Source organism: Aquila chrysaetos, chromosome 23 (assembly GCF_900496995.4).
Source record: "Aquila chrysaetos chrysaetos chromosome 23, bAquChr1.4, whole genome shotgun sequence".
In the NCBI taxonomy this organism is placed as follows: domain Eukaryota; kingdom Metazoa; phylum Chordata; class Aves; order Accipitriformes; family Accipitridae; genus Aquila; species Aquila chrysaetos.
In genome coordinates, this window is record NC_044026.1 from 14,782,886 (window position 1) to 14,805,573 (window position 22,688).

The window sequence follows — 22,688 nt, forward strand, 5'->3', positions numbered from 1 at the left end:
TATGGAGTGTAGACCATATCTTGCAGATTATTCCTGTAGTAGCTTTTAAATTGGTACTCAACAGAAAGGAAAATATCATATGGAAAACCTTTCACTATTACATGTTGATTAATTTTCTGCAAAGAAATAGGGCCACTTGAAGAAACATTTGTGTAGCAGCCCAGGTCATTCATTTATTTAGCCCTTAATGGTATATCTATTCCTTTGTTCGGTGCTCACCTGACGTGATTTTCTCCCAGTGTTTATTCAAAACCACTCATGAAACGTCCCCTTGTCATGCACACCCAGTATATACTTTCAGAAGTGGAAAACTTTGCTGAGATTATCTTTTATGGAAAGATTATTTTACACTTGCACATGAGAAGAGAAAGGATAAAGGTCTACTTGCAGGGAAATTTTCTGGATGTCATTGTGAGGATTCTTGAAATTAGGAAGGGAGTTTGTTGTCATCCTTCTCACATTCCCCAACCATACTCCCTCCCCTAGCTTCTGAGAGAAACACAGCAAGGCACACACTCATTTCTTGTAGATGCAATTTTCTTTTCTCCTACTCTTGGTAATATTCTTCATTGTATACAATTTTATTTAAGCTGAGATAGTAAACTACTTTTATGTCCCTCCTGTAAAGTTGTTTTAAATTAAATTTCTCTTGAGCTCTGTATGCATTTTAATCTTGGGAGTGTTTTTGTTTGTTTGTTTAATTAGAAAGAACAGAAAAACTACTGAAGCATTATTCTATCAACTTCTGCTGAAAATTAGAAAAACAGTCAAGATTGTTTTACAGGATCCGATTTATTGATATTCAAGACTCATGAGCAAGCCCTGTAACATTTAAAATACTTGATATTCTCCTCTACTTTCTTTTGAAATAGCATTTTCAGTTTTACTGTGTAAGAGGATTTTGGTTTGTTGTGCATTGATATTAAAGCTCGGAACACGAGCATGAAAATATCAATCTTAGAAGAAGAAGGTTGTATAGTTCAATTGCCTTAGATGTCTACTTTTCCTACTCCTCTCAGAACTGATTTGTTCAAACATTTATGAGGTGATAGAATGATTATTTTAAGTGTAGAGGCAAACCCTACTCCTGGTTAGACAAGCATAGTTCCTATTACAGTTTATAAAAACTTTACTAGGATAAAAGAAATGCAAAATCATCATTGAAAAGTACATGTTGCTTCAATCCCAAATACACACTCAAGATCATTCTTGACAGGCTAAATTTCTGGAAGTGTTCAGATCTCAGAGATTCTTTAGTCCTTCAAGAGAATTCTTAACCAGATCCAGTGCATATGTACATTACATGAAGATATACATTTAGACAAATTATGAATGCCCGTACCTTGTATAAAACTCTGCCCCGATGCCATTTTCTTCAGTGTGATGGAATTAGTACTTATTCAATCGAGTTGATTGTATCCTTTTTATTATTGATTTTTTACATATGTTGTAATCACTGAAAATCAATAGTTCTTGGATGGTCTGTAGAGGCATATTTCAAATCTATACTATGTTTCATATAGCATACAATTTTCACAAAAAATGTATCATCTGGTATGAAAAAATTTCCTACCCTCTGTCTCTTTCAGGAGTTTTTCAGTTTTATTCTCTCCTTACATAGTTATGTAACCAATACTAAGGTTCTTCCTTATGGACTGTTTGTATAAGCAAATGTAAGCAAAAAAATATTGTGTACCCCAATGGGTGCTTATGCCATCATCCACCTCAAGCATCTTGCAAGGACAAGGATTTTAATTCCTGTTCTTGACACTGAATCACTGAGAATTGCTCACCAAAGGTGAGTGAAACCTTCACATCAGCTTGAATACTTGTCCCAGCAAAAATAAAATTATCACTGGTGAGGAAAATCCTCTTGATAAATTATTTATATGAATTGCTGTTTTCCTCAAAGCCTATTTCTTTCTTTATATATTCATTACAACATTGACTGAGAGTTTTACAATTCTCTGTTTTCTTTTTGATAATTGTAGTTTTCCATTTTGCTAATCAAAAGGTCTGCCATCATCAATCAGTGACCTCACTTAATGGCCACAGGCAACATGCTGTCCTATGAGAAAAAAATGCTTGCAAGCAAGAGAAGTTAAAATTGCTTAACTCAAACTTTAACATCAGTTAAAACTGAAGCCATCAAAAAGAACCAAGTGCGACATTGCCTGCAGTATGTTACCCTCTCAGTACTGTGCCCATCAGTCAAGAGCAGCTGGGTGTTTAAACAAGATTCTTATGTTCTTTAGGTTTTCATTATATTAGAATACACTAAATGATATTAATTGGCATATTATATATGTCAAGCTGTGCTTATACAGACATTAAAATTCAGTGTAGAAAATGCTGAAAAAAATCCATTGAATTTGTGCTAAACAAATATCATTTCATAGCTAGCTGTAATAACTTACTAAACCCAAAACTTGAAAGAATGTTAAATGGCTGATGAATACATTGCTAGAATATAACAGATTTCTGCTGGAGTAAAGCAGGAGTAATTGCAAATATACCTCTTCTGTAATATGAGGGTGAAAAATACTGACATTTAGAAAATGCTTAGGATGATACTAGCAGTGAGATTTATTTCAAATTCAAATGCTTACATTTAGAAGTCTATATGGGGATACTTATATATGAGATATGTGTTCAAGATCCTTTCATGGTCAATGGAACCATTTTCTGGACTGCATATAACTATGCAGGGGGGAGGTTTAATTTCCTTGCCCACATCAACATTTAGTGCAGTTTGGGATGACTTTGATTGCCCTATTTGGGGGTCAGGTTCACTTACAGAAATGTATAGGTTACCTTCCAGTCGTGTATCATATCCTCAGAGGGCACTCGATACCTGTGTGGACAATCTGAATTGAACCCTTGACCTTGATTTACTTTAATGGGAGTTCAGACACTTAACTGGGATAAAGCTACAATCTCTGTAGATAACCTAAATTCGGGATGTGCGTCAGAAGCATTCAGCTGCTATTACAAAGATTAAGAGCAATGATACATATGATAAAACCAGAATGGAACCCACTTCCAGGCCTGCTTTAAATCCAGTTATGGTCTTTACAGTAATTTAGTTGACCTTCTTTCCACAATCACTAGTCAACTTAGAGAAGGGGGTCTCAAACTTGATCTGTCTTGGTAGGTTTTCAGGGATGCCTACTTCTCTCTCATTCAGTTTAGGAAGCTATAGCTGATAAACTGAAATGCACTTTTTGTTTTAACAATTATATTTCAGGGTGACAGTACACATTAAGCTTCTAAATTAGGCCCACTCTATTCTTTTTGTACACACACACACATATATATATATATGCACACACAAGTGTCCTCATATGTGTCTTCATATATGTGTGCATATGTATACAAATATATATAAATACATACGTAAGGTATAAAATACACCTTCATTAACATGTCATAATTGTCTCTTCAACCTACCACTTGAAATTAGACAATAAAAGGGTTAATATATATATATATATATATATATCAGTCGAAACTGAATTCTGTCCTTTCATCACCTGACGATGCAGAACACTCTGGAAATATGGCAAATGGCCACTTATGGACAGACTATGGTGTCTTCTGGTTGCTAATGCAAACCTTGTGAGCACTTTTAACCACAAGCAACCTGTGTAAGCCCCAAACTCAAACACTTGGCTATTTTATAGGGACAGTACCATGAGTGTTATATTTTTCATCCCCTTTTCCCTTACACTGAGGATAATATTTAACAGTATAAATTCTTTTATTCATCATTAGTCCATAGGCTACCCAATGGTTTCCCAGTTTCTGTTAGAATGTAGCAGAAATTTATGGCCCCGGTATGTTTCTTGTCTTACTTCCCAGCATTTCTCTGGGGTCCCCACAATGTGTCTTTTTCCCTGCTGCTTTAAATCACACAATTTCCTTGATTTTCAAAAATCCAAAATCAGAACAAAATAGAACTTGGGAGGGACAACTGCCTTATTAGACTGATATATATACTCCCAAATGTTGTAAATGTTGGGTTCAAATTCATTGCATTTGGAGCAGCTTGGAGGCGTTTGGGGTTTTTTTTGGTTTGTTGTTGTTGCTGTTTTGTTCTTGGTTTTGTTTTTTTTTTTTTCTTTTTGCTCTGTGTATGTGAGCCAAAGGGCACTATCTCATTAATGACTTTCTTTCTTTGTGACAATAATTAAGGGTCACTAAGCCTATCCTACAGTCCCTGAGGGACAACGGATTTCAAGACAATCTGAATGAATATGGTAATATCTGATTAGATAGAAGACTTGACCTTGATACAGAGAGGTGGTTTCATGCTCAACTGTAGAAATGCTGATATTTTACTGTAATTTTCTTGTAGAAATACACAGCATTTCAGAGCTTGAACTCAATAATTAGAGGTGTTTGATCCCTAGAGATACATAACCCCACCCACACACCTCTGAAGATCATTCACCATTCAGCATATTCAGAGTTTTGTATACTTAAACCATTGCAACAAACTGTGGCAAGTTTAGGCCAGTACCATAAACTGTTTTAAAACTGAAATATAATCTCATCCTTGCTGATTTAAACAAAAATAAAAATAAAACCAAACCAGGATATTTTTCTAAATGATACTTAAAAGTTCCTTTTTAAAAGACATACAGATGATATTCAATGATTATCATTAGCAAGTTTTTCTGACACTTTTTCGTATTTTCTTTCCTCAGAAAATGAACAGGTTGCTGAGCTTGTCATAGCCAGAGTAAAGCATTGCTCTATCCCCTCAGTTTCTGCAAAATGTTGAAGCTGTCACTATTTTCACAGAGAAGAAAGACATGTTGTTTTCTCCTACTTTCCAAAATAGTAGAGGAAACTAACCAAAACAAAAACAGCAAAAGAAGCTTTAAAATCTGTTCTCTATCAGCTACTTAGTGATCAAGGAGATGGCTTTCTTCGGCTGGAGAGTCATGCCCTATAAGTAGTCATTTTTAATCAAGAAAATAGATGCCTCATATTTTGACAGATGAGGCCTTTATATTTTTACACCAGTATTTTCTTAATATAAAATGATTAGGTACATACCATATTGATTTTTGAGCCCTGCTATTGTAAAGATTTATGCACATGCTCCAAGCACTCCAAGTAGACTCAATGACTTTTCTGGGAGTACTTAGAATGCATACAATTAAACACACAAGATCAACCTCCAGGATAGTACTTTGCATTGTTTCAATCAGCTTTCAACACTGCTGTAGCTTTTGAGCTCTGCTTATACCTAAGACTTGGTTGTCGTGAGGGTTTTCTTTCTCTCAAAATTTGCTGTACATAGAACTTTTCTACTGCTAAGTTACCAATAAATAATCTGCTTTTGCACATCTCTATATTTCTTCTATACTTTTCTATTTCTTGGAATCTTCTTTATTCTCAGTGACACAAAGAGAACACAAAGTCTAAGAAAGCAACAGCATAAATACATACCACAGAGACAGTCTTTGACCCTGAGATTTTAAACTTTTGATGTAAGGCAAAGAAGTGACAGAATAAAACTAATTTATTCCGTTTTCTTTTTAAACAGCCACTAGATTACATATGGCCAGGTTCCAAATGCTCAGCAACATGATATAGCACCAAACATGCTTGCTGTTTGTAATTAATGGAGAAGTTTACTTTCCTTTAGTAGGAGAGCATATATGTGTAATGTTCATATATTCGTATATACATTTGCCATTATTTATTCAGCAGAAAACAGTATTGTGGTTACTGGATTACGGTCATACAACTTGAAATGAACTGTTTCAGGAGATGAGCATTAATGATTACTAAGGTATAGTAACATCAGTGCAATAGGAAAATAAGCTATTGACAGGTCCTAAATTTCTCAACCTTGTCAGATTTAGGACAAAAAAAAAAAAATTGTACTCCTTTCCAAATAAGTCACTAAACTTATTAAATTTAATAATTAAAGATTAAATTTTCTGACATTTTCTGAACATCATTTTGTATTGAAGTCACTGGTCACAATCAATGAACTTGAACTATTTATTTAAAGATGTAGATTTTGCAAAGATGAATAAATAAAATCACAGAAGAGCTTGACTCTTTGTAGTACCTGCCTGTATCTTAGGTGCTTATTTTCTTGGTTGCCAACTAACTGACCGTGCCTTGAAATGTGCTTCCTAGAGTTTTATTGTGACACAGCAAGGAAGAAATATTAACCGTCTTTGCCACTTCAGCTTGGTCACACAAAACATTTCAGTCCAACATTTTATACTCTTTAGTCAATCACATTAGTTAGTCACCTCACAGGGAAGCACAATGCAGATTCTGTGGAATTAGGGAAGTGTACTGGAAAGAGTATAAAATAGACAATTCTATGAATTTTCTATATTCTAATTATTTACTGAAATACAATACTATAATTAAGAAAGTGTTGTGAACACTTGACACAGCTATGTATCAGAACTAAAATTTGCAGTGACTTTTTCACAATTATAAGAAGAAGCAACAGGATCTTGACAGACATTTTAAACCACTGGATAGCAATCATTATAATGCCATTTCTGAAATGGCATGTCGTATTTCCATATAGTTCTGGAGTCACTGTGCTTATCCACAGAGAATGCATGAAAAAACCCATCCATAATAAAGACTTTGCTTCCTAAAAGACAAGAAATTTCTTTGCTGTCTGCAACTAAATCTAATCTTAGATATGTTTATATGATTCCTTTTAAATGAGTAGAAGCATTGCATGTGCTTGTAAGAGCCAGCCTTATGCCAGATTTTAGACTATGGATTTTATTTTGCATTTGTTAGGGGTGGTAGTGCCACAGCATGAGTTGTTGTCAGTTGCATATTACCCCTATTAAATTGTCTTCAGAAATAACAAATAATAGGCCTAATCGTACTGCTATCAAAGTCAACATTAAATCATTACCAACATAATTATGGGTAGGATTAAATCCAAAAAAGGAAGAAGCTTTCCTGGCTTTTCTCTTTTTTAAAATGTGTTTGTGTTTAATTTAGAAATAGTATTTTCTAAAATAGAGCCAAAAAAAGCAGTCCTTTTCCTCCCAGGTCAACATTAAAAAGGAGGTGCTATAGGTCATCACATATTCCTTTATAGTGCAAGGAAAGCATGACTCTCCATAGAAATAGTAATACAAAGAGGTACAAAAGGTCTATCTCCTCTGAGTTTAATGATCCAGCTTTAACCAACACAAAAGATAACAGGAGGGCAGATCACCTCATTAGCATAGTTCAAAATTTAAAGACTTTCTTTCACCAGTCAATTTATATTTTGGGAAGATGCGCAACTCCATTTCCATCGTAAGAAACAAGTAAGAAAAATGACTCACAAAGTTCTACTTCAAAACTAAAGAGTCATGGTATCACATAAGCTTAGAAAAAAAATTAAGATGAGATCTTGTCCACTCCTCCCTGACCAACAAGTTCCCATGAAATTCGCAGGTATCACTATCCTTAGAATTGGAAAATTATTCCTTTGTCATTGTCATCATCATCATCTTCTTCTTCTTCTTCTTCTTCTTCTTTGTAATTTGAGTTTCTCTCACTGCAAATTGATCCATACTTTTTTGTCACAGCAGCAGTAGTCATCAAGAATAAGTAGTTACTTTGTGAATATCCAAAAAATGTTATGTTTCCCTTCATGCTTTTCTTCTTTAGGCTAAATAATACCATTGCCATCAATTGTTCCTCATCTGTTCAAATGTCCTGCAACTGATATCCAGCCTGTTGTTCATTCAGCTGCATTTACAGGGAACAAAAGTGTGGAATTTTGCATATATTTTTACTGAATTGCCTCTTAATCTTTGTTTCCAGTCTTTTTCTTACATCTGTCAAGGCCTCTTTGCATTGCAATCCTGTCCTCCAGCATTGCTACTGTCCTTCCTAGTCTGCCTTTACCTAGAAATTTAGTGCAACAGAAAGCAAGTCAGAGATAAAGCCAGCAAAATGAGATCCAAGACAGAACCTTGAGTAGCATCACTCAGTACATCCTTTCAGTTTTACAGTGAGTCATTAGTAACTCTTCTCTGTTTCCCTCACTTGCTTACAAGGCTTAACACAGAATAGATCTGAAATTCAAAATATGTGACAACTGTTTCTTCTCTGCCTAAAAGATTTGTTGCCTTGTCATGAAAGGAAATTAAATTAACTTGGCATAATTTGTTGTTGACAAACCATGTTGATATGACTTATCTCCTTGTTATTGCTATATATTAAAAACTATTTTCCCAGCTGTCTGAAAAGTCTTTTTATCTGAACTTTCTAGTGTAATGGTCTATGGCAGTTGTCCCCAAACCTTGTTACTCTACAATTTTCTCATTGCTTTATTGTTTTACATTAATCACCACTAATGAGAAATACAAAGTAAAGCATAAGTAAAATCGGTGCTCAACTCATGGATCATTTATCATCACCTTATAACAATCTGACACACCTTTTGTGTTACTCTTTTCCTAATAACATGCAATGTTTCTTAGGAAAAGCTCCTTATTTTTGTGTTGTATAACACATAATATGTGAAGATGCAGAGATCTGAAGTTACTTGCTTAACTGTTTGGAATGTTTCACTGGTCATATATCATACTATCATATGAAGGATGGGGATTCATCTCACCTAATTACAGAATTAAAAAAAATCAGCAGCCAGGCTCCCTCTATAGGCACTGGAGAGAGAGAGGCACCTCTCAAGAGATTTGACACTTTCAGATTTACACCTCAATTGCTCATTTCCACTGACCAGAGAAGTAATTTTTACATGATATTTGATGAAAAGGTCAGAGAAATGAATGCCAAGATGTAATGTGAAAGGTAGTACTTATCGTAGCTGATACAAGATCTAACTGTTGGTTGGAACTAGATATACCATTTAGGCATTCCTAGCCTTCATGTGTCATTTTGAGGGAACTTGTAAGGCTTCATCAAGTTTCATTAAACTCATAAAAATGTCCTTTAACATGGTAAAAATGCAGATATTCTTGAAATAGAATGAAAATAATATTTTTTGACAATTCATTAAGAAAATCAGATGTGGAGTCAACTCTTAAAATACTCAGAAAACTGAAACAGAAATTCTTACTATTTATTGTAACTGCGTGTGTATTTTCTGTACCCTGTGTTGGAAATTTGCTTTTAGGTTTGCACTTCAAATTTTTATGTCCATTCATGTGTTTGTGTTTTGCAAGATCTGTCCCTACTAGAAAGAACTGTGACCTTGAAATGTCAATATTAGTAAACTGCAAGGACTTAAGTATACATTTGTTATACATCACTGCTAAAAGATTTGTTTATGCTCCTTACAGGCTTCACAGTTATTTCATTGCTTTGGAATGAAGGATTAAAAAACCCTTCCTCTTCTCCATGGCACCATTCATTTGTGTTCAGTAATAATCTGAAGCAGTTCTGAGGGAATCTTGCAGAATACTCTTAATCATGACTTGTAATTGTCTCTAACGCGCTGTCATACTGCATTCCAGAAACGAAACAAGAACAGACAAATACTGTTCATAGAATTGTTCATATGGGACAAGAAACAGGATTTCCTTTTAAGACTGTTGGTACAACACAGCTGTTTACAGTGTAATTTGATAGGGTTGCCAGGGTTGGAAAGACAAGAAATTCTGTTAAAATGAATACTGTAGGGCCATGTTTTAAAATAAAAGTATAATGCATTTTGAATCTACTGCTTTAGAAATCTTCTTCCTAGAGGGGAATGTGGGAGTCTTAGAAGGCCCACCAGCATTTAATACAAGATTCCCTTGGGATGCTGTGCCAGACTCTTCTGTTCCTGTTCCTTGGTACATTTAGTTTTGTAAAACTTGCACTATATTATTAATAAATTATATAAAGTAAGAAACAGAGGAGAAAAGCTATTAAAACTTTTATGCCACGTGAAACTTACACATTAAGTAGATAAAAGTATCACCGAGTTCTGCTTACAGTGATTTTTTTAAGGTTTTCCCACCAGAAGAAGTTTGAGAGAAATCTTCTAACAAGTAGTCCTGTATTTCAATCAAAGTTTTCTGGTAGCTTCAGTTATCTGCTTTCTACTAGTTGTTGGAATATTTACCAGTCTGTAGCCTTTATCATGTTACTTAGAGAATACAAATAGAAGTGTGACCCTAGTATCTGATACGCACAATACTGGTTTTTGAAATTTGTAATAGAAAACACTTAAACTACATAGTCTTCAAAGTATACTTAGATATACTTTATTCAGTTTTACCAATTCTTTGTTCAAATTTCTACCAAAATTCACAGGAGGGAAAACAATGCCTCTGGTATGTGTTGTTGCAGGTAACTGCTTTGGACTTTTTGGTTTATACGTGTCTATTAAGGACTTGATTCTCTTGTGTAGTTGTTTCCACCTGTGTGAAGCATGTACCAACTGCTATCACTCTGGCTAGGAAGTACTTTGCACAAGAGGCACACCAGCAGAAAGCAGGCATATATTACTAGTATGAGGTCTGTCGAATTGAGTGAAACCACTCCTGGAATAAGCAACCATTGGCTATGGCAAAAGGTGTCAAAATGTAGTTCACTGACTTCACGTTTCTTTCTGTGCAGGTTTACATTTATTTTGCATCACCAGATCAGTGTATATCAGCCTGAGACTATAGGCAACTCTGGACTAAATTTTTACAAATAGCGTTACTAAAGAAGACACAATCCATCACAAGAATGGATTAACTATTTTCTCTTCAAAGACTCTTTGACCCAGTTTTGTAGCCTTTACTCATAACCTTAAAGAGATCTTTGCCTTCTTAGGGAGTGAAGAATGAGAGATAGTTATTTCTTTTGGTCCAACAAAAGATTAACTTTGCCTCTAAAGTGAACTTCCATCTTTACTTATTTTTTTTCTGAAGGAATATTAATTGAAGGATATTTTTTAAAAAAGTAAATTACTCATTTACTGATCTTAAATTCAGGCTCATACCTTGGAGGATATGCAATATCTTGTAATTAACAAGTCCCAGAATTTGACTTGGAAAGCTGGTATATGAATAAAAGTATGGATCTTCTGCTTGCCTAGAAAGGAAAAAATATTGTTCATTAGCTAGACAACTATTTTTACCATCAGTGTAGTTAAATAATTTACTGCTGTATATCTCATATCTATGACATCTAAGTTATCTTTAAAAGCATCTACAATACATCAGTCATAAGACTCCGTCTATGGTAATAAAACAAAAAGTTCACTTAGGTAATGGCTACTCTCCCCCTGTTTTCATAGGGGCTATCTGAAGACAGTGCTTATCTGAACATCTCTTTTCAAGGAAGAGTACTTTGAAAAGGGTGGAGTTACCTATGATGTTGATTACACAACAACATGGAATTCTAATACAAAGAAGAGCAAAGAAAAAAATATTAGCTATATCAGAATACAGCCAATGTTTACTTGTTTAAAAGCACTAACTCTTCTATGTGAAAAAAAGGATGAAACATATCAAACTCAAGAGGTTTTAAGGTTTTAAGAAAGAATAAATTACTTGAGAAGGAGCATTTGATTATGTAAGCGAAGAGCATATTACAGTTCTTATATGAAAAAAGGGTTAGGACACCATTAACATCTGGCTCCACAAGTTTGTGGGATTTTTTTTTTTTTTTTTGTTTTAGTAAAGAATTTTTCCCTTTCATATTTGAGAAGCAAGGAGATGGAAAGAGTCACTTTATGATAAATGCTGTAAGAGAAGGACAGTGAGTTATAATTCATTAGGAATATAAAACCCATTCAGGCTTGCAACTGGATGATTCTATAACCAAGAAGTACTTTTGCCTGAATGCTATCTCCTAAACAGCTCATATGGTGTGAAGGAGAGACACTTTTTTTGCTGGTCATCTTTGCAGGGTTTTAGGAGAAATGCTGAAGCAAAGCTCCTTCCAACCATTTGAGAGTGTCTAGGAGCTCATTCACAACACATTTCATTTTATAAGTCTTTCCAGCCCCCAGATGCCCTGATTACTTTTCAGCAACATTATTCCTTACAGTTTTCACTGCAGCCATGGGTCAGGAATCTTTACTACTTGCATAATTTGGAAGATTAGATCAAATAAATTCTCTGTCTTCTTTTTTGCACCTTACAAAAATAACCTTAAAACACACACTTCTTAGTGGGGCCTGTTTCCATGGAAGATTTTGACTATCAAACCTCACCAATTTTAAAAAGGTTAAAAAAAAAGAATTCAGAAGTTTGGAATAAAAAAGGAATGGAACAGACTTCCTAATTTTTCTGAAATAAATGAAGGAACCATTCTCTTTTTAAAAAGAGAAAGATGTTACAGGCCTGCACATATTTGTGTTTAGAGTTGAATCTGCGTGTAATTTCTGGTTCCATTGAAGTCCCTGATGTTATCTAAGTTCTCAGTAAAGACCTGAGTTGAGACAACAGTTACAGAAAGTTGGAAACAGGAAGTGTGAACAAGAACTACTGGCCAAGTCATGTAAATAAAACTATGAAATATATTGGTTGATCTAAGTGAGGATGTTATATAAGTAAAAGTTTTTCTTGTTACTGTGGAAATAATAATGAAAGGAAACATTTTAGAATGGACTAAAGACCTTTAAGATTTTCTCATGCTGATTTTTATAATTAGATGCTTATGTTTACTAGATAAAGCTAGGTATACAAATAAGGAACCAAATCTTTCAAAAGCCTTTCTCATACCGTTAAGAATCAGGTTGCCTTACTCCAAACAATTGTTACAAGTCTTAAATCTAAAGAGCTGCTTATTTTCATACCCTTGTGTGCATTATGGATAATGTTTCTTCTAGTTGTTTGTAAATGCAAAATACATGACCATAAGAAAAACATGAAAATTACAACAGTTATTTGTTCCTTCCCTAAAGAAAAAAGAAGAGAAAAAAAACCCCAGAATCGAACTGCTCCCTACAATTAGTAACTGGTTATTCTAAGTGATTGTTAAAAAGCTGAATGAATGCTGAATGAACATGGGAGGCAGGTGCTGATCTTTTACGTAATCTGCATATAATACTGTTCTACATTGATAGGGTTATTGTGCAGAAATATAACCTAGCACTGAGAAATCTTATATGTTTACACAGTGCACTCTAAAGCAGGATGGCCACATTAGCAAGAACATGCAGCAAAGCTAACAGAGTCTATTTCTAATCAGAACTAATTAACCTGTGGAGGGTACTGCAACAATTCAACTGTTCTGCTTCTGTAGCAGGTTATTCAGTGGTATCTCTGTAATAGCACAGGTAACAGAGGCAGCCAGCCAAGGCAGTCTCTGGGTTCTCCTTCAGGAAGAGAAATGGGTTGACATGAACCTCATGAAGGTCAACAAGGGGAAGTGCAAAGTCCTACACCTGGGGAGGAACACCCCCATGTACCAATGTATGTTGGGGGCCGCCCAGCTGGAAAGCAGTTTGGCGGAAAAGGACATGGGGGTCTTGGTGGACACCAAGATGAACATGAGCCAGAAATATGCCCTTGCTGCAAAGAAGGTAAATGGTATCCTGGGCTGCATTAGATAAAGTACTGCCAGCAGGTCAAGGAAGGTGATTCTTCCCCTGTACACAGCACTGGTGATGCCACACCTGGAGTACTGTGTCCAGTGCTGGGTTCCTCAGTACAAGAGAAACATGGACATACTGGATAAAGTCCAACAGAGGGCCACGAAGGTGATTAAGGGACTGGAGTGTCTCTCCTACGAGAAAAGGCTCAGAGAGCTGGAACTGTTCAGCCTGGAGAAGAGAAAGCTCAGGGGAGGACTCATCAACGTATACATACCTCAAGGGAGAGTGGGAAGAGGACAGAGCCAGGCTCTTCTCAGTGGTGCCCAGTGGCAGGACCAGAGGCAACGGGCACAAACTGAAACACAGGACATTCCTTCTGAACATAAGAAAACACTTTTTTTGCTGTGAGGGTGACTGAGCACTGGTGCAGGTTGCCCTGAGAGGTTGTGAAGTCTCCCTCCTTGGAGATACTCAAAAGCCTTCTGTGCACAGTCCTGGGCAATCGGCTTTAGGTGGCCCTGCTTGCGCAGCCAGGTTGGACCAGATGACCTCTAGAGGTCCCTTCCAACCTCAACCAGGCTGTGATTTTCTGGTTCTTTTAGGAAATTTTCTAATTTTTATACAAATGTATCATTTCAGAAGTGAGCCCACTACATCCATTTGAACATATTAAAATGACAATGTCTGATTGTTTCTGGTTTGCTTTTCCACATCTGCCAGAGTTGTGGACTATAGGTTTATGAACTATATCATGATCAAAGACTAAAGTTTGGTCTGGATTTAAGGACAAAACTGTAACTCCACAGATAAAACTATCGAAGTTTCCACATGCTGTGAGAATTAAAATTCAAGCTTTATTTTCTGCATTCATTATTTCTTTTTAAACATTGACTATTGCCTCAGCTAGCACAGCTCTTTGATGCAGAATGTTTTGCTATAGGCTAAGTGTAGTAATTTGCATCATACTTTCAAGCTCAAAATGCTTCCTTTTCATTTATAATAAGGAATGTTTTTGTAATTTTAAAAATATATACTAAACATCTATTTTGCTGAACTTTTCACAAGATATATCTAATTAGGACAAGCAGAAATCGAAGATTAAAAAAAAAAAAAAGATTTATTGGCTTTTTTCAGATAAAGCACTCAAACTCTTTTACTTAATTTCATGACTTTCCTGGGAAATTTTGTCCGGATTTGCTCCTCTTTCTCTGTCCTCTAGTACCCATTTGTGTTCCACCTAACGCCACAAGACAAGTCAGTTTGATTATAAAGATGAGATGTGAAATGGATCTCAAATAGAAAACCTTTCTTCATCCAGACCCTTTTCTAATGTAAAAATGTAGAAAACAGCCTGATCACATACAGAAAATGTAGTAACATGGGGTCTTTACTTTTTTTAGTACTTTCCCACTTAGAATTTGTCTGTGGTAGGAAATCTATTCTGCCTGTGTTTTCTTCAACGTATAAAATCAGGCTATATTTCTGGGTCACTGGCTCTCTTCTTTTTCATCAATCTACCTTTCTTTTCCTTCTTACATCACCTTTCCTTCTCTGCCACTATCTAGTTTTTAAAACCACATGATTCTTTACCCTTCAATAATTGAGAAGGGCATATGAAACACTAAAAACATCCTCTGTCATTGTAGAAGAAAGCAAGCAAGCAAGAAAAGGGAAATATAACTATGGTATCGTTTTCCTTCTTTGATTGCTGTAAAAAATAAAAAAAGGAATAAATATCAACACCTGTAAAACCGAACATGGAAAATTAAGCATCCCTGGTTTTTATTTCCTTCTGTAGTCTTCTGGAGAGGGGAATAGGTCTGCAGTATTAGATCTACAGCTGTTTCCTCCATTTGCTTCCCACGAGACTCTGTAACACATTTTGTCTCATCAATTTAACACGGTAGCCAACTTCTGAATACTCAGCGCTCAGTTTTACTTGTTTTTAAACATTTTCCTAAGTGGTGCCTAGTGCTGCTACACATTTTAGATCAACTAACTGCAACATCTCTGCTTGTGACTGCAGGGCCAAAGTCATGGCATGTATAGAGCCTGAACAATTGTGCTTTGCGACTGAATGTAGAGAAGAGTTGAAAAGGTGAAATTCTATCTATCTCCAAATTAGGTTTAAAGTGTGAGTCTATAATACAGCAGTGCTTTCATCCATTCAGCCCTCTCACCCCTACGAATCCCCTGTTGTTAGTCTGGCATGTGAATTGTGCACAAAGCCTACCCTCCATTACATTACAGATCCCAAATTAAGTTCACATGACCTGGAGAGATGCGAGTCAGCTCTTTGCACCAAGCAATGAAGTTCAAGCCACCCATGTACAATCTAATTATTCAGGATGTACAGGGCAACTCATCTGAATAAGGACATCTGTTGAGAGCTGGATTTTACTGACCAGGACTATTAGATTACCTCTCCAGACTGAAATCTTTCTAACTAATAAAATGCCAAGAATATCTAGGGACTTACTTATAATATCAGTAATCATTTTATTAGCTTAGTCAGCTTTAGCATTGCTCTTTTTTGCATTCAAATTATATTTTGACCCACTACATATTCTATATGATCCATTTTTTGTAACATGCTAATTCCTCTTAAGGACATGTTGGACACTAGAAAAAAGTACAGAAATACAAATAATAGTAAGCACTTGTACATATATGGAACAACTTGCATAAAGGACAAGAAGCATATTACCCCCAGCATCTCAGTGCTAATTTGGACATCAAAAATAAAGTTGACCTGATTTTCACAGATTTTACAAGGAGATGGCTATTTTTAAAAGCCAGTAGGACCAATAAGATGTGCTACTTGTGCTATAAGCATAAATAAAACTGTTTTCCACACATCAATAAAGCAAAATAAAGCACAAACCTCACTTATTAACACTGTTCAGCAGCAGGAGTGGAAAATCTTGTTATTAGAGCTTTTCTGTGTTGCCAGTGTTCTCCACAGGCACCTCAAAAAATTCATGCATGAGAAATGAACCCACTCCCACCTTAGTTTCCCAGCTACTGAGGTTTTTGAGCCTGAGACCATAAGGTAGGAACTCTAGTCACTGAATGCTGACAGTACCAGCAGAAGAGAGAATAAATAAAGTCTGCTTACAAAAAATAGTGCAAAGCCATCTTCTTGAGCAGGTGAATAGGATTTAAAAGGCACCCAGACATACCTATTTAAGAACTGATCTAAAAGACAAATTATGTACAATGGACTAGGCAGGAAAATAACTTATTAGTGTATGTCGTCTTGGCTTTTTTTCCTTAATTTTAATTATTTTAAATAAATAAGGTGTCAACCTTTTTTAAAAGACCTGTAACCTAAAGAACATGAATAAACTGAACTTTAGATGAATTGCAGTAATGAGAGCAATAGAAACCATTTAAAAACGGTTTCTAAAAGTAGTATTTAATTACTAGTTTTCTAATTGCAATTAGCAAATTTGTGTACTCAGGCCTACTCTGTTAATTCATATGAATAATCTTTAGACTGTTAGCTTGAAACAGTGCCTGAATTTCCTTTGAGCGAAGAGTAGGTTAATTTATAATCATTCAAGAATTCCTCAACTGACTAAGTTGGTTGTTCATATTTTAATGTCCATACATCTCTAATTTCCACTGACATCTTACAAGCTACAGTACACTTGACAGTGAGCCAACACAATAACCCTCTTGAAGATTTCCAAGATATATCCTGTAACCAGAATTTTTATATCAGTAATTCGTACCTAGAAGAATCTACGTACCATGAAAATGAATACAACTTCAGCTGAAATCAAATGTTAAGCCATCTGCAGAAGAGATGTGTAATTTCAATGTTTCTATTGTTATTCAACAAAATAAAATATGTACTAAGTGACAAATGTGCAAGCTTTGAAAAGATTTAAAAATAGCAATTTGGTTTTAGTTTCTTTTCATACTCTGAGAAGGAAAAGGGAGGTCTCTGTTGACTGGAGAAAGGTAAATGTCAGAGCCTTCTTCAAAAAAGGCCAAAAGGTCAATCCTGGGAAATACAGGAAGGGACACCCTCATTTCAGTTCCTGGGAAAATCATGGCATGAGTCCTCATGGAGCACATTTCTGGGCACATTAAGTTAAACTGGTGATTGGAAGTCACCAGCATGGGTTTACCAAGAGTAAATTGTGCTTAACCAACCTGGTTGTCTTCTATGATAAAATGACTAGATTTGTGGATACAGGGGACAGTCGTGGATGTTATTTGCATAGACTTTAGCAAGCTTTTGACACTGTCGGCCATGATATGTAAGTTGGGATGTTACAGTCTACATGGCTAGACAACCAGATGGATCAAATATGCTTGGATGATGGGGCTCAGAAGGTGGTTAATGGGTCATACTTTACCTGGATGACTGTGGCAAGTGGACTACCACAGGGGTCTGCATCAGGACCTTTCCTCTTTAACATCTTTATCAGTGATGAGTAGGTTACAGAGCACACTATCATCAACTTTGCAGATGATGCTAAATTAGGGGTACCAGTCAATACACTCAAGGACAGGGCTCCAAACAGGCTGAAGAAATGGGCCACCAGGAACATTATGAAATTCAACAGGGACAAATGCCAAGCTCTCCAAATCCCAAGAAACTTTTCCCATTACAGGGGAAAACCAGCCCCTGCAACAACACTGTCTGGGGATGGAGAGGCCATGAAGCAGCTCTGCGGGAAAGGCTCTGGGGTGGAAGGTGGGCAGCAAGACGAACGTGAGCCCACGGTGTGTGCTGGCAGCAAAGGCAACCAACAACCTTCTGGCCTCTATGAACAGTGGCATAGCCTGTAGATCAAGGGAGTGGCTTGACTCCCTCTTCGTGGCACTCGTCAGACCACATCTAGATGCGGCACCTGATTTCTCCCATTTTTTTCTGACAGGAAAGGCAGGGACAAACTGGAGGGCTAGAGCACTTGCCCTGTGAGAAGAGACTGGGGGAGCCGGGCTGGGTCAGCCTGGAGAAGGGACGGCTTCAGTGCACCTAACAGACCCCACAGCTGACACAAGGGTCATCAAGGAGATGGAGCCAGGCTCCTCACAAAAGTTTGGGGAGGGAGGGCAAGAAACAGCAGGTATATGTTTAGACAAGAGAGTTTCAGACTGGATATAAGGGGAAACTTTTTTCTCATGAGGACAGTGAGGTAATGGAGCAGGTTGCTCTGAAAGCTGTGCTGTCTCTGTCCTTGGAGGATTTAAAGTCACAACTGGACCAAGGCATGAACAGCATGGTCTCACCCCATAGCTGGCTCTGCCTGGGGCTGTGGGGTGGCCTAGAGATCTCCTGAGGTCCATGCCAGCCTCATTTATCCTTTGGGACCATAGAAAACAAAGATATGCTTTGGAATTCTTCTGTGATCCTGTGTTGTGAGATAAAGAAAAATGACATAGGGAACCACAGAGTCACTGGAGCTTAAAGACAGAATAAATAAGACTGGAAATAGGGTAAATGACATGCATAAATGGTTATTTTCATAGCATTAGAGAGAGAGAGAGAAATGAATACAGATAATTACATTTAGAATTTTGCAATATATATGAAGTACTCAGCACTCACCCAAAGAAATACTGCATATTTTCCAGTGTAAAATGTGCTCTGTGATTGCAGAAAATTATCTTCCTTTCAATTTCAGTTCAAAGTTATGCATTGTACTCCCATATGGAGATGTGCCCAGTGTTGAAGGCGTTGTAAGAGTATATGATTTCTAAAAAATATTATTCTCTTTTATCTGGCACAGGTGCTGAACTTTAATTGGTTTTCCTCTGTCCTTTTTAGTTATCTAATTTTCGTAACTGCAATTTGAGCTACATGACTGTGTGAAGACCAGTGGACCACAACAGATTTGGCCCTTTAAAAAACCAGTAGTTTATTGCATAAGAACTTGTGTCATTTTAACATGGAGGGGAAAATAGCTTGGCAGGATACTGAGATTGATTGATCCTGGAAAGATTTTGGGTTTTCTTGTGAACAGTTGGATTGGTAACACAGACAGATGGATTGTTACTGCAAAGAGTTGGTGTGTTGCTAGGGAGAGTTGGAATGGTATGCCGGACAGGTGTCAAATTTGTGAACTGGTGTTCAGAATAGATGTTGTATTATCTACATACATATATATATATATGGACAATGGACATATATGTCCATTGCTAACATAACACTTGGCGCTGTAATCACACCCACATTTTCACCACATCCAGAATGTAAAGGCCTCATTACTAAAGGCACCTTTTGACAAAAACAGGACAGACAGAATTCAGAAGATGAAATTGTATATGCAGACCAGGAACTGCACCAATTCCAGTATGTACTGAAATCCCACTCAACTCTTATTATGATGTCTTAATTATCATTTAAGGTAGTATAGCTATCATGCTGCATGTGAATTAACTTCACTATGATGGAGCTCCACAACGAAGGCACAAAGACTAATTATTGCATTCTATGTAGCACTACAAAAGGCAAATTTTGGCTGAGGGTGGTGATTGTTCCATGATAATGAGAAATAGAACCAAATCTTAAAACACCTTCCCCTCACCCCTCCCTTCTTTCCAGGCTCAACTTCACTCTTTGCTTCTCTACCTACTCCCCACAGCGGCGCAGGGGGACGAGGAATGGGGGTTGGGGTCAGGTCGTCACACATTGTCTCTGCCGCTCCTTCCTCCTCATCTCTTCCCTTGCTCCAGTGTGGGGTTCCACCCACGGGAGACAGTCCTCCGTGAACTTCTCCAATGTTCTTCATGAACTGCTCCAGCGTGGGTCCTTTCCATGGGCTGCAGTCCTTCAGGCACAGACTGCTCCAGCATTGGTCCCCTGCGGGGTCACAAGTCCTGCCAGCAAACCTGCTCCAGCGTGGGCTCCTCTCTCTTCATGGGTCCACAGGTCCTGCCAGGAGCCTGCTCCAGCGCGGGCTTCCCACGGGGTCACAGCCTCCTTCGGGCATCCCCCTGCTCCGGCGTGGGGTCCTCCCCGGGCTGCAGGTGCAGATCTGCTCCAGCGTGGACCTCCCTCGGCTGCAGGGGGACAGCCTGCCTCACCATGGTCTTTCCCACGGGCTTGCAGGGGAGTCTCTGCTCCGGTGCCTGGAGCATCTCCTCCCCTCCTTCTTCGCTGACCTTGGGGTCTGCAGAGTTGTTTTTCTCACATATTCTCACTCCTTTCTCCAGCTGCAGTTGCCATTGCACCGTTTTTTCCCCTCTTCTTTAATCCATTCTCCCAGCGGCACCACCACCGTCGCTGAGGGGCTCGGCCTGGGCCAGAGGTGGGTCCGGCTTGGAGCCGGCTGGCACTGGCTCTGTTGGACACAGGGGAAGCTTCTAGCAGCTTCTTACAGAAGCCACCCCTGCAGCCCCCCTGCTAGCAAAACCTTGCCATGCTAACCCAATACACCAGTTTCTGATAATATGTTTATTTAAAAAAAAAAATCTGTTTAATAGTCATACTTACAGTTTTTCTAGCCTACCATAACACTATCTAAACAAAGAATAACTCAGTAAGTCTGTGTGTAACTAAACATCCCTCAATGCTACACCAAGGTTATGCCATTATAACTCTAGTGTTCAGTAACTACTCCCTCACAAAATACAGATGTTGACTTCTGTGTATTAAAGGACATGGTACATTTAAATATTCTTATAATGAGAGGGTAAAATGGCCCACGTAATCATACACTGTGCCAGATGATGTACTTTTACAGAAAAAAATAATGTCTCTTGCTCTTCTAACAGTTTACAGAGTATGTTGAATTGTCAGAGACTTTTCCCACCTTTTATTTAAAAGCTTTTGGGTTTTTTTTAGTATTCTTAATCTTAGATTGTACTGCTACATATCACGTTAAGCCACAAAAAGGGGTCAATCTAGAATATTTGTTAGGATGTTATATTGTATTACCTTCACTGCCCCTGACTGACTTTACAGAAAACCTATAAATTCACAGGCTTCATTAAGTATAATGGATTCTAACTTTTTAGACTGTCCTATGCACTCAGCCTTTAAAATAGCAGCAAATACATCAGTTGCACTGAAAAAAATCCCCAACATTCGCATTTGCAGTGTTTGATTGTTCATATAAATCAGGTTTTTCTCTACGTAGTGACAAAATTGTGAGAACAGAATAGCACCTGTTCATAATACCAGAAAGAGACATAATACCATATATATATATATATACACACACACACTATGAAGTCACAACAGTAGGAAATTGAAAAGTTACCTATTTTTTTTCATCTGATAGTATTGGATCATTTCATGTAACATATTTGAGCTAATGTTAATTTATGAAAGCAATCTATAGTAAGAGAATCTTTCCAGAAGTACCCAAAGGCTCTGAAGAACAAATTTCTGATTTATTTAATGGATTTTTTTAGCTTCATTTTGGAAATTTCCATTAAATACAAGAGGAGTGTAATTTTAAACCATTATAACAGTTACTGTCTTTAGTACTATTAGGAAAGTGTTGAGTAATTAGTCTCTGTATATGCAAACTACAATGTACCGTTGCACTTTCCTACAATCTGTACTGCAGTGGTATGGTAAGTTCTTTAGCCATTTTAACAAATTTTAATTAATATTAGAAGTATTAGAAGTATCAACAGCCATATCCATCTACACGGCATGAAAACAAAAGTTCAAGAAAAATGTTCATAGGACAAATGTGCTCCATGTGCCTTCTATAAGTACAATATGTTTCAGCAGCATGATCAATATTTTTCTCAATATATATTTTATCATTGTAGGAAAGAAGTAATAGAAAAGATTTCAGAAAAGATTTTTTATTTTTAAAAAGTGAAAATACTGATGCCCAAATTATGTCATTTCTTGCAGCTGTTGAGGAAGGGATCTGCAGATTTTGGATTTGGACCAAAGAAAAAAAAAAATCTCCTCCTAAGAACAGATCCAAAAATTTGTTCCTTCTTATTTGGCTACCCTTTAAAGAGAGTGAACAAAGTCACTGTATAGAAGAAAATAGAAACAGATGGAAGAATACTTTCAGAAACCATTTATCCAGTTTCTAGAGGGTTCCCATCTGCCCTTAGTTCTTTTACCTTGTTATAACAAACAGGGAACAGAACAGAAAATCAAAACCAAAAAGCCCTCACAAAGCTGAGTTTGAAAAGTGCCACCAAATGAGTCAGTCATTTTCATCTAACCAAAACCAAATTTGTTATTGTGAGTGCTTCCCAATCCATGTTA

At 37.0% G+C, this 22,688-nt stretch overlaps 1 long non-coding RNA gene across 1 annotated transcript in view; it reads right to left on the reverse strand.

Moving 5' to 3' along the window:
* Window positions 1–19,325, reverse strand: part of LOC121232558 — a 77,087-nt gene extending 57,762 nt beyond the window's left edge. The window contains exon 1 of the long non-coding RNA XR_005931212.1: window positions 19,310–19,325. This is a non-coding gene — a long non-coding RNA (uncharacterized LOC121232558). The remainder of the gene's footprint in view (window positions 1–19,309) is intronic.
* Between the last annotated feature and the right edge of the window lie 3,363 nt (window positions 19,326–22,688).